This window comes from Pelodiscus sinensis, chromosome 22, assembly GCF_052426305.1.
Source record: "Pelodiscus sinensis isolate ZL-2025 chromosome 22, ASM5242630v1, whole genome shotgun sequence".
Taxonomy (NCBI): domain Eukaryota; kingdom Metazoa; phylum Chordata; order Testudines; family Trionychidae; genus Pelodiscus; species Pelodiscus sinensis.
Genome location: NC_143073.1, coordinates 22,345,513 through 22,358,636, shown reverse-complemented (window position 1 = coordinate 22,358,636; position 13,124 = coordinate 22,345,513).

Genomic DNA, 13,124 nt, shown 5'->3' with positions numbered 1-13,124 from the left:
CATTTCTCCCCCGCTTCTCCTCCCAATCTCCCTTGGCCAGCCCCACTGCCAACATCCAGCCCTCCTTCCGGCGGCCGCTTCTCTCCCCCCTACAATCTTCCCCGGCCAGCTCCCTGCCCCCAACCTCGTACCCCCCTGGCAGCCATACTTCCACCGGCCTCCCAGTCTCCCCAGCCTGCCCCGACTTCCTCGTCCAGTGCTGCTTCCAGTGGCCAGCTCTCCCCTCCTCCTCACCCCAGAATCCCCTGGCACCTGCACCTTCCTTTAGCCCTGCACCCTCCTGGTGCCTCCCCCTTCCCTTACTACCCCTGCCCCCTTTGCCCTCTTTTTCCCTAATACCCACCCCCTCACCACTCTCTGCCCCCCGTTTCCCTCTTGCCCTTCTGTGCCCTCACACATGACTTGCTCCATCCTGGCCTTCCTCATGCCCACCCCTTCTTTCAAGCCTTCTCCCAGCATCTCCTCCTCCAGCCCCCAATGCCCTTCCCCTCTCCTCTCCTCTCCTCTCCTCCCCTCTCCTCCCCTCTCCTCCCCTCTCCTCCAGCATCACTCTGTCCCAACTCCCACTGACACCTCCCCTCCTACCCTTTCCCTCATTGTCTGCACATGGCCTCCAGCATTTGTCTCTCTCTCCTGAACTGTCTCTCTTGGTGCCTTCCCCACCCCTCCCCTCCCACTCCTCCACTCCCCACAGCTGCCACTGCTGCTGCCGCTGCCGCCTCCTCGCCTCCGCCCAAGCCCGCAACTGCTGCCTCGCGACCCAAGCCCGTTCCCTACCTTCTACATTCCACGTTGCAGGGCCAGAGTCCGCGCTCATGCCCCGGAGGCCGGCCCCGGAGGCAGTGTGGCCCAGCCACGTGCCTCCGAAGAGTTTAAAAATCCCGGGACGTGACATCACATCACACCTGGGCATCTTCCCCGCCCACGTGCAATGCCACACATGGGCAGCAGCAGGTGCTGAGGAGGAGCCGTGCATGGTGGGGATGTTCTGGGGGCGGGTGGGAGGACGCGTGGGGGGAACGGAGCCTGGGCCCAGGCCCGCTCCAGGCAGAGGGGGGGAGAGACCCATCTCCACATATTGATGGAGAAGGGCCACCAGCTCTGTAACTCGCCGGAAATTCCGGGTTTAGGAGTGCAGGGTCTGCCCGAATCGGCCTAAGGACAGCCCTGCCGACAGCCACCAGGCATGCTGCGGCCTGGTATTATTTTCCCGCGGACCGGTACCGGGAAGTGTCCCATAGTTTGGCAAACGCTGATCTAGACCATTCTTAAGAGATGTTTGTCTGACCTGCTCATGTCTAATCCTAATGCAGTGGAAACCGTGTGTCTCAGGGTCCAAGAAGATACTGTAATATCCACTGCAACAGGGAGCATTGCAGTGAACCGCACGACCCAACATCTATGAGGTCAGCGTGGGGTTGTTCTTAACGGGGTATCAAGAACAGACCCCTACAGAATCTCAACAAGAGAAGGGGCACTGCAAAGAACATCATTATCAGTGCTGATACGCCCGTTAGAACTTAGAATCCCGCTGATTTGTCCTTTGCCCCGATCCTGCACATCTCTGCAGGCTTTACCAACTGAGAACTGGCTTGGGATTTGGGCTTCTTAAGAACCGCTGCAAGAAGAGAAACCAGCCCGACAACAAATCAGGCATGGAACACTCACCGTAGCGACGTTTTCAACCAGGTTGCTCACGGGCTGTAAGAAAAATGAAGGAAGTTACTTGATCCTGCCGTTTCTCCCGTATCCTTTATATATTGACAATTCCCTCCCAAGTTGCGCAGTTTAGCTACGGCAAGTCAAAACTTGGAGCCTTCTCAGCGCAGCTGTCGGGGCACTGTGCCAGAACAATTCTATAGGGCACACGTGACTGCAGACAGCTCTGTAACAGGCTGCTCTTCTTTTTCAATGCTAGGATTAATTGCCAGCGCTTGAGGCAATTTATGCGTTGCAAAAATTAGAATGAGACTTGGTTGACTGTTTCCAAAGATTCCATTTGAAAAGATGTCTATTTTTCCCGTTTTTTTCCGTTTTGTGTGAAAATCAAAACAGAGAGTGGTTCGCAATTTTCTCATCTAGGATTCCAACCATCTTTTCGAGATTGCCATCCATTTTCCCCTTTTACAAACGCTGTTTGACAAAGTAGTGTTTCAGTCCATTTCCATGCAAAATATCGCAGGGCTTCTACACATTCCAAAATGTTTTAAACTGTTTTTTTTTTATGAAAACTGGAGCATTTCCCCCGTTCCTTAACTTTCACACGGAAAAAAGGAGGTTAGAGCGAGCTGGAGGAGGGTGGGAAGAAAAAGACGTCGAGGATGAAGAGCCAGAACGTTCCTCGTACTTCGGGTTAGTTCTTTTTGATGCAAGATTAGAAAAATTGGAGGCGACTTTGAATACTCACACCAAGAGTGCTTTCAGAGGTGTCCACAAAAGCGTGTTAAAGAAAACAAAAATCTCACCATTGCAGTTAACCGCACCCCTGAACGTGTATGACGTCAGCATGGAGTTGTTCGTAACGGGATATCAAGAACAGAGCCCTACAGAATCTCAACAAGAGAAGGGGCACTGCAAAGAACATCATTATCAGTGCTGATACTCCCATTAGAACTTAGAATCCCGTTGATTTGTCCTTTGCCCCGATCCTGCACATCTCTGCAGGCTATACCAATTGAGAAGTGGCTTGGGATTTGGGCTTCTTAAGAACTGCTGCGAGAAGAGAAACCAGCCCAACAACAAATCAGGAATGGAACACTCACCGTAACGACGGTTTCAACCAGGTTGCTCACGGGCTGTAAGAAAAATGAAGGAAGTTACTTGATCCTGCCGTTTTTCCCGTATCTTTTATATATTGCTACTTCCCTCCCAATGACCGTAGTTTTGCTACGGCAAGTCAAAACTTGGAGCCTTCTCAGTGTAGCCCTCCTGGCACTGCGTAGGTGCAGGTAAAGAAAGCGTTTGATGGCCAACCACAGGCCTGTCCTTGCAAGCCATGACCCGGACTTAGAAAACTTGTCATCTAGACCATCCTTAAGAGATGTTTGTCTAACCTTCTCATGTGTAATCCTAATGCAGTGGAGACCGTGTGTCTAAGGGTGGAACGTGATACTGTAATATCCACTGCAACGGTGAGCATTGCAGTTAACTGCACGACCCAACATGTATGACGTTAGCGTGGAGTTGTTCCTAATGGGGTATCAAGAACAGACACCTGCAGAATCTCAACAAGAGAAGGGGCACTGCAAAGAACATCATTATCAGTGCTGATACTTCCGTTAGAACTTAGAAGCCCGCTGATTTGTCCTTTTGCCCGATCCTACACATCTCTGCAGGCTTTCCAATTGAGAACTGGCTTGGCATTTGGGCTTCTTAAGAACCGCTGCGAGAAGAGAAACCAGCCCGACAACAAATCATGCATGGAACACTCACCGTAGCGACGTTTTCAACCAGGTTGCTCACGGGCTGTAAGAAAAATGAAGGAAGTTACTTGATCCTGCCGTTTCTCCCATATCCTTTATATGTTGCTACTTCCCTTCCAATGTCCGTAGTTTAGCTACGGCAAGTCAAAGCTTGGAGCCTTATCAGCGCAGCTATCCCGGCACACGTGAGTGCAAACAACTCTGTAACAGGATGCTCGTCTTTTTCAAAGCTAGGATTAATTGCCAGCGTTTGAGGCAATGTATGCGTTGCAAAAATTAGAATGAGACTTAGTTGAGTGTTTCCAAAAAATCCATTTGAAAAGATGTCTATTTTTCCTGTTTTTTTCCGTTTTGTGTGAAAATCAAAACAGAGAGTGGTTCGCAATTTTCTCATCTAGGATTCCAACCATCTTTTCTAGATAGCCATACCTTTTCCCCTCTTACAAGCACTGTTTGACAAAGTAGTGTTTTGGTCCATTTACGTGCAAAATATTGATGGGCTTTTACACGTTCCAAAATGTTTTAAACTGTTTCCTTTATGAAAACTGGAACGTTCCCGCCCCCCTTGACTTTCTCACGTAAAGAAGGCGTTAGAGCGGGGTGGAGGAGGGTGGGATGAAAAAGATGTCGAGGATGAAGAACCAGAACGTTCCCCATGCTTCGGTTTAGCTCTTTTTGATGCAAGATTAGAAAAATTGGAAGACGACTTTGAATGCTCACACCAAGAGTGCTTTCAGCAGTGTCCACAAGAGGGTGTTAAAGAAAACAAAAATCTCACAATGACACTACTCTATTTCACAGAGAGTGGAAATGTGAAAGATTTACATATTAGACTGGTCACTTCATTTCTCTGTGTCTCTCCTTTTTCTCTCCGCCTTCCTTCAATAGGCTGAGCAGTAACACTTCAGTATACCAGAATCAAAGGATCACAGAACTAGAAGTGACCTTCAGAGCTCATGATGTCCAGGCCCACGCGCTCCTGCAAGGGCCAAGCGCCATCCACATTAGAAGTTTGCAAACTCTGAGATGCTCCAGGTCAGGACAAGCCACTGATAGCACGCGAGACCCTTGGTTTACCTGTTCAGGTATGGGCGATCGTCGCTCCCGCTGACCACAAATCACCGTGACTGGCCAATGGGAGCGTTCCGCACCGTATCCTGCAATTCCAATGGGCAGCAACAGAGATCCGTGGCCAACTGGAGCTACGAGCGCCCGTACCTGCGTAAGTGCAGGTAAAGAAAGTGTTTGATGGCCAACCACAGGCCTGCCCTTGCAAGCCATGACCCGGACTTAGAAAACTTGTCATCTAGACCATCCTTAAGAGACGTTTGTCTAACCTGCTCACGTCTAATCCTAATGCAGTGGAGACCGTATGTCTCAGGGTCCAAGGTGATACTGAAATATCCACTGCAACGGTGAGCATTGCAGTGAACCGCACTCCTGAACGTGTATGACGTCAGCATGGAGTTGTTCTTAACGGGATATCAAGAACAGAGCCCTACAGAATCTCAACAAGAGAAGGGGCACTGCAAAGAACATCATTATCAGTGCTGATACTCCCGTTAGAACTTAGAATCCCGTTGATTTGTCCTTTGCCTCGATCCTGCACAGCTCTCCAGGCTTTACCAATTGAGAAGTGGTTTGGGATTTGGGCTTCTTTAGAACCGCTGCAAAAAGAGAAACCAGCCTGACAGCAAATCAGGCATGGAACACTCACCGTAACGACCGTTTCAACTATGTTGCTCACGGGCTGTAAGAAAAATGAAGGAAGTTACTTGATCCTGCCGTTTTTCCCGTATCTTTTATATATTGCTACTTCCCTCCCAATGACCGTAGTTTTGCTACGGCAAGTCAAAATTTGGAGCCTTCTCAGTGTAGCTCTCCTGGCACTGCGTAGGTGCAGGTAAAGAAAGTGTTTATTGGCCAACCACAGGCCTGTCCTTGCAAGCCATGACCCGGACTTAGAAAACTTGTCATCTAGACAATCCTTAAGAGATATTTGTCTAACCTTCTCATGTCTAATCCTAATGCAGAGGAGACCGTATGTCTAAGGGTGGAACGTGATACTGTAATATCTACTGCAATGGTGAGCATTGCAGTTAACTGCACGACCCAACAAGTATGACGTTAGCGTGGAGTTGTTCTTAATGGGGTATCAAGAACAGACACCTGCAGAATCTCAACAAGAGAAGGGGCACTGCAAAGAACATCATTATCAGTGCTTATACTCCCGTTAGAACTTAGAATCCCTCTGATTTGTCCTTTTGCCCGATCCTACACATCTCTGCAGGCTATACCAATTGAGAACTGGCTTGGGATTTGGGCTTCTTAAGAACCGCTGCGAGAAGAGAAACCAGCCCGACAACAAATCAGGCATGGAACACTCACCGTAGCGACGTTTTCAACCAGGTTGCTCACGGGCTGTAAGAAAAATGAAGGCAGTTACTTGATCCTGCCGTTTCTCCCGTATCCTTTATATATTTACACTTCCCTCCCAAGTTGCGCAGTTTAGCTACGGCATGTCAAAACTTGGAGCGTTATCAGCGCAGCTATCCCGGCACACGTGAGTGCAAACAGCTCTGTAACGGGATGCTCTTCTTTTTCAAAGCTAGGATTAATTGCCAGTGTTTGAGGCAATGTATGCGTTGCAAAAATTAGAATGAGACTTGGTTGAGTGTTTCCAAAGAATCCATTTGAAAATATGTCTATTTTTCCTGTTTTTTTCCGTTTTGTGTGAAAATCAAAACTGAGAGAGGTTTGCAATTTTCTCATCTAGGATTCCAACCATCTTTTCTACATTGCCATACCTTTTCCCCTTTTACAAGAGCTGTTTGACAAAGTAGTTCCGTGCAAAATATCGAGGGGCTTTTACACGTTCCAAAATGTTTTAAACTGTTTCCTTTATGAAAACTGGAACGTTCCGTCCCCCCTTGACTTTCTCACATAAAGAAGGCGTTACAGTCAGGTGGAGGAGGGTGGGATGAAAAAGACGTGGAGGATGAAGAGCCAGAACGTTCCCCATGCTTTGGTTTAGTTCTTTTTGATGCAAGATTAGAAAAATTGGAGGCGACTTTGAATACTCACACCAAGTGTGCTGTCACCGGTGTCCACAAGAGGGTGTTAAAGAAAACAAAAATCTCACAATGACACTACTCTATTTCACAGCCCGCGAGACCCTTGGTTTACCTGTTCAGGTATGGTCGATCGTCGCTCCCGCTGACCACAAATCACCGTTACGGGCCAATGGGAGCGGTGGAATGCGGTGTCCCATTCCGCACCGTCTCCTGCAATTCCCATGGGCAACAACGGAGATCCGTGGCCAACTGGAGCCTCGAGCGCCCGTAACTGCGTAGGTGCAGGTAAAGAAAGTGTTTGATGGCCAACCACAGGCGTGCACTTGCAAGCTAGAACCTGGACTTAGCAAACTTGTCATCTAGACCATCTTTAAGAGATGTTTGTCTAACATGCTCACATCTAATCCTAATGCAGTGGACACAGTGTGTATCAGGTCCAAGGTGATACTGAAATATCCACTGCAACGGTGAGCATTGCAGTGAACCTCACGACCCAACGTGTATGACATCAGCGTGGAGTTGTTCTTAACGGCGTATCAAGAACAGACCCCTACAGAATCTCAACAAGAGAAGGGATAGTGCAAAGAACATCGTTATCAGTGCTGATACTCCCGTTAGAACTTAGAATCCTGCTGATTTGTCCCTTGGCCTGATTTTGCACATCTCTGCAGGCTTTACCAATTGAGAACTGGCTTGGAATTTGGGCTTCCTAAGAACCGCTGAGAGAAGAGAAACCAGCCGGACCACAAATCAGGTATGGAACACTCACCGTAACGACGTTTCCAACCAGGTTGCTCACGGGCTGTAAGAAGAATGAAGGAAGTTACTTGATCTTGCTCTTTCTCCAGTATTGTTTATATACTGCTACTTCCCTCCCAAGCTGCATAGTTTAGCAACAGCAAGTCAGAACTTGGAGCTTTGACTTTGGGAAATGCTGAGCTAGACCATTCTTAAGAGATGTTTGTCTGACCTGCCCATGTCTAATCCTAATGAAGTGGAAACCGTGTGTCTCAGCGTCCAAAATGATACTGTAATATCCACTGCAAAAGAGAGCATTGCAGTGAACCGCACCCCCCCAGGGTGTATGACGTCAGCGTGGGGTTGTTCTTAATGTGGTATCGAGAACAGACCTTTACAGAATCTCAAAAGAGAGAAGGGGCACTGCAAAGAACATCATTATCAGTGCTTATACTCCCGTTAGAACTTAGAATCCCGCTGATTTGTCCTTTGCCCCGATCCTGCACATCTCTGCAGGCTATACCAACTGAGAACTGGCTTGGGATTTGGGCTTCTTAAGAACCGCTGCGAGAAGAGAAACGAGCCCGACAACAAATCAGGCATGGAACACTTACCGTAGCGACGTTTTCAACCAGGTTGCTCACAGGCTGTAAGAAAAATGAAGGAAATTACTTGATCCTGATGTTTCTCCAGTATCGTTTATATATTCCTACTTCCATCCCAATCTGTGGAATTTAGCTACAGCTAGTCAAATCTTGGAGCCTTGTCAGCGCAGCTCTCCCGGCAACCTGCCAGAACAATTCTATAGGGCACACGTGAGTGCAAACAGCTCTGTAACGGGCTGCTCTTCTTTTTCAAAGCTAGGATTAATTGCCGGGGTTTGAGGCAATTTATGTGTTGAAAAAATTAGAATCAGGCTTGGTTGAGTGTTTCCAAACAATCCATTTGAAAAGATGTCTATTTTTCCGATTTTCTCCTTTTAGTATGCAAATCAAAACTGAAAGAGGTTCGCAATTTTCTCATCTAGGATTCCAACCATCTTTCCTAGATTGCCATACCTTTTCCCCTTTTACAAGCGCTCTTTGAAAAAGTAGTGTTTTGGTCCATTTCCCTGTGAAATGTCCAGGGGCTTTTACACGTTCCAAAATGTTTTAAACCATTTCCTTTATGAAAACTGGAACATTTCGCCTCCCCCCTTGACTTTCTCACGGAAAAAAGGGCCTTAGAGCGGGATGGAGGAGGGTGGGATGAAAAAGACGTGGAGGATGAAGAGCCAGAACGTTCCCCATGCTTCGGTTTAGTTCTTTTTGATGCAAGATTAGAAAAATTGGAGGAGACTTTGAATACTCACACCAAGAGTGCTTTCAGCGGTGTCCACAGGAGGGTGTTAAAGAAAACAAAAATCTCACAATGACACTACTCTATTTCACAGAGAGTGGAAATGTGAAAGATTTACGTATTAGAGTGGTCTTTGCCCCTCTGTGTGTCTCCTTTTTCTCTCCACCTTCCTTCAGTAGGCTGAGCAGTCACACTTTAGTATACCAGAATCAAAGGATCACAGAACTAGAACTGACCTTCAGAGCTCATGATGTCCAGGCCCACGCGCTCCTATAAGGGCCAAGCGCCATCCAAATTAGAAGTTTGCAAACTCTGAGATGCTCCAGGTCAGGACAAGCCGCAGATAGCCCGCGAGACCCTTGGTTTACCTGTTCAGATATGGGCGATCGTCGCTCCCTCTGACCACAAATCACCGTTACTGGCCAATGGGAGCGGTGGAATGCGGTGTCCCATTCCGCACTGTCTCCTACAATTACCATGGGCAACAACGGAGATCCGTGGCCAACTGGAGCCTCGAGCGCCCGTAACTGCGTAGGTGCAGGTAAAGAAAGTGTTTGATGGCCAGCCACAGGCCTGTACTTGCAAGCTAGAACCCGGACTTAGCAAACTTCTCATCTAGACCATCCTTAAGAGATGTTTGTCTAACATGCTCACATCTAATCCTAATGCAGTGGAGACAGTGTGTCTCAGGTCCAAGGTGATACTGTAATATCCACTGCAACGGTGAGCATTGCAGTGAACCGCGCGACCCAACGTGTATGACATCAGCGTGGAGTTGTTATAAACGGCGTATCAAGAACAGACCCCTACAGAATCTCAACAAGAGAAGGGATAGAGCAAAGAACATCGTTATCAGTGCTGATACTCCCGTTAGAACTTAGAATCCTGCTGATTTGTCCCTTGGCCAGATTTTGCACATCTCTGCAGGCTTTACCAATTGAGAACTGGCTTGGAATTTGGGCTTCCTAAGAACCGCTGAGAGAAGAGAAACCAGCCGGACAACAAATCAGGCATGGAACACTCACTGTAACGACGTTTCCAACCAGGTTGCTCACGGGCTGTAAGAAAAATGAAGGAAGTTACTTGATCCTGCTCTTTCTCCAGTATCGTTTATATACTGCTACTTCCCTCCCAATCTGCATAGTTTAGCAACAGCAAGTCAGAACTTGGAGCTTTGACTTTGGCAAATGCTGATCTAGACCATTCTTAAGAGATGTTTGTCTGACCTGCCCATGTCTAATCCTAATGAAGTGGAAACCGTGTGTCTCAGGGTCCAAAATGATACTGTAATATCCACTGCAAAAGAGAGCATTGCAGTGAACCGCACCCCCCAACATCTATGAGGTCAGCGTGGGGTTGTTCTTAATGGGGTATCAAGAACAGACCCTTACAGAATCTCAACAGAGAGAAGGGGCACTGCAAAGAACATCATTATCAGTGCTTATACTCCCGTTAGAACTTAGAATCCCACTGATTTGTCCTTTGCCCCGATCCTGCACATCTCTGCAGGCTATACCAACTGAGAACTGGCTTGGGATTTGGGCTTCTTAAGAACCGCTGCGAAAAGAGAAACCAGCCCGACAACAAATCAGGCATGGAACACTCACCGTAGCGATGTTTTCAACCAGGTTGCTCACGGGCTGTAAGAAAAATGAAGGAAATTACTTGATCCTGCTGATTCTCCAGTATCGTTTATATATTCCTACTTCCATCCCAATCTGTGGAATTTAGCTACAGCTAGTCAAATCTTGGAGCCTTGTCAGCGCAGCTCTCCCGGCAACCTGCCAGAACAATTCTATAGGGCACACGTGAGTGCAAACAGCTCTGTAACGGGCTGCTCTTCTTTTTCAAAGCTAGGATTAACTGCCGGGGTTTGAGGCAATTTATGTGTTGAAAAAATTAGAATCAGGCTTGGTTGAGTGTTTCCAAACAATCCATTTGAAAAGATGTCTATTTTTCCCATTTTCTCCATTTTTAGTATGCAAATCAAAACTGAGAGAGGTTCGCAATTTTCTCATCAAGGATTCCAACCATCTTTTCTAGATTGCCATACCTTTTCCCCTTTTACAAGCGCTCTTTGAAAAAGTAGTGTTTTGGTCCATTTCCCTGTGAAATGTCCAGGGGCTTTTACACGTTCCAAAATGTTTTAAACCGTTTCCTTTATGAAAATTGGAACATTTCGCCTCCCCCCTTGACATTCTCACGGAAAAAAGGGCCTTAGAGCGGGATGGAGGAGGGTGGGATGAAAAAGACGTGGAGGATGAAGAGCCAGAACGTTCCCCATGCTTTGGTTTAGTTCTTTTTGATGCAAGATTAGAAAAATTGGAAGACGACTTTGAATGCTCACAGCAAGAGTGCTTTCAGCCGTGTCCTCAAGAGGGTGTTAAAGAAAACAAAAATCTCACAATGACACTACTCTATTTCACAGAGAGCGGAAATGTGAAAGAAGTATTAGAGTGGTCATTGCCCCTCTCTGTGTCTCTCCTTTTTCTCCCCACCTTCCTTCAGTAGGCTGAGCAGTCACACTTTAGTATACCAGAATCAAAGGATCACAGAACTAGAAGTGACCTTCAGAGCTCATGATGTCCAGGCCCACGCGCTCCTACAAGGGCCAAGCGCCATCCAAATTAGAAATTTGCAAACTCTGAGTTGCTCCAGGTCAGGACAAGCTGATAGCCCCTGAGACCCTTGGTTTACCTGTTCAGGTATGAGCGATCGTTGCTCGCGCTGACCACAAATCACCGTTACTGGCCAATGGGAGCAGTGGAATGCGGTGTCCCGTTCCGCAACGTCTCCTGCAATTGCCATGGGCAGCAACGGAGATCCGTGGCCAACTGGAGCCGCGAGCGCCCGTACCTGCGTAGGTGCAGGTAAAGAAAGTGTTTGATGGCCAACCACAGGCCTGTCCTTGCAAGCCATGACCCGGACTTAGAAAACTTGTCATCTAGACCATCCATAAGAGATGTTTGTCTAACATGCTCACGTCTAATCCTAATGCACTGGAGACCGTGTGTCTCAGGTCCAAGGAGATACTGTAATATCTACTGCAACGGTCTGCATTGCAGTGAAGCGCACGACCCAACCTGTATGACATCTGTGTGGAGTTGTTCTAAATGGGGTATCAAGAACAGACACCTGCAGAATCTCAACAAGAGAAGGGGCACTGCAAAGAACATCATTATCAGTGCTGATACTCCAGTTAGAATCCCGCTGATTTCTCCTTTTGCCCGATCCTGCACATCTCTGCAGGCTTTACCAATTGAGATCTGGCTTGGGATTTGGGCTTCTTAAGAACCGCTGCGAGAAGAGAAACCAGCCGGAAGTCAAATCAGGCATGGAACACTCACCGTAACGACGTTTCCAACCAGGTTGCTCACGGGCTGTAAGAAAAATGAAGGAAGTTACTTGATCCTGCCGTTTTTCCCGTATCCTTTATATATTGTTACTTCCCTTCCAATGTCTGTAGTTTAGCTACGGCAAGTCAAAACTTGGAGCCTTATCAGCGCAGGTATCCCGGCACCGTGCCAGAAGAATTCTATAGGGCACACTTGAGTGGAAACAGCTCTGTAACGGGATGCTCTTCTATTTCAAAGCTAGGATTAATTGCCAGCATTTGAGGCAATGTATGCATTGCAAAAATTAGAATGAGACTTGGTTGAGTGTTTCCAAAAAATCCATTTGAAAAGATGTCTATTTTTCCTGTTTTTTTCCGTTTTGTGTGAAAATCAAAACTGAGAGTGGTTCGCAATTTTCTCATCTAGGATTCCAACCATCTTTTCTAGATTACCATACCTTTTCCCCTCTTACAAGCACTGTTTGACAAAGTAGTGTTTTGGTCCATTTCCGTGCAAAATATCGATGGGCTGTTACACGTTCCAAAATGTTTTAAACTGTTTCCTTTATGAAAACTGGAACGTTCCCGTCCCCCTTGACTTTCTCACATAAAGAAGGCGTTAGAGTGGGGTGGAGGAGGGTGGGATGAAAAAGACGTGGAGGATGAAGAGCCAGAACGTACCCCATGCTTCGGTTTAGTTCTTTTTGATGCAAGATTAGAAAAATTGGAAGACGACTTTGAATGCTCACACCGAGAGTGCTTTCAGCGGTGTCCACAAGAGGGTGTTAAAGAAAACAAAAATCTCACGGTGACACTATTTCACAGAGAGTGCAAATGTGAAAGATTTACGTATTAGAGTGGTCATGGCCCCTCTCTGTGTCTCTCCTTTGTCTCTCCACCTTCTTTCAGTAGGCTGAGCAGTCACACTTTAGTATACCAGAATCAAAGGATCACAGAACTAGAAGTGACCTTCAGAGCTCATGATGTCCAGGCCCACGCGCTCCTACAAGGGCAAAGCGCCATCCAAATTAGAAGTTTCCAAACTCTGAGTTGCTCCAGGTCAGGAGAAGCCGCTGATAGCCCATGAGACCCTTAGTTTACCTGTTCAGATATGGGAGATCGTCGCTCCCGCTGACCACAAATCACCGTTACTGGCCAATAGGAGCGGTGGAATGCGGTGTCCCGTTCCGCACCGTCTCCTGCAATTCCCATGGGCAA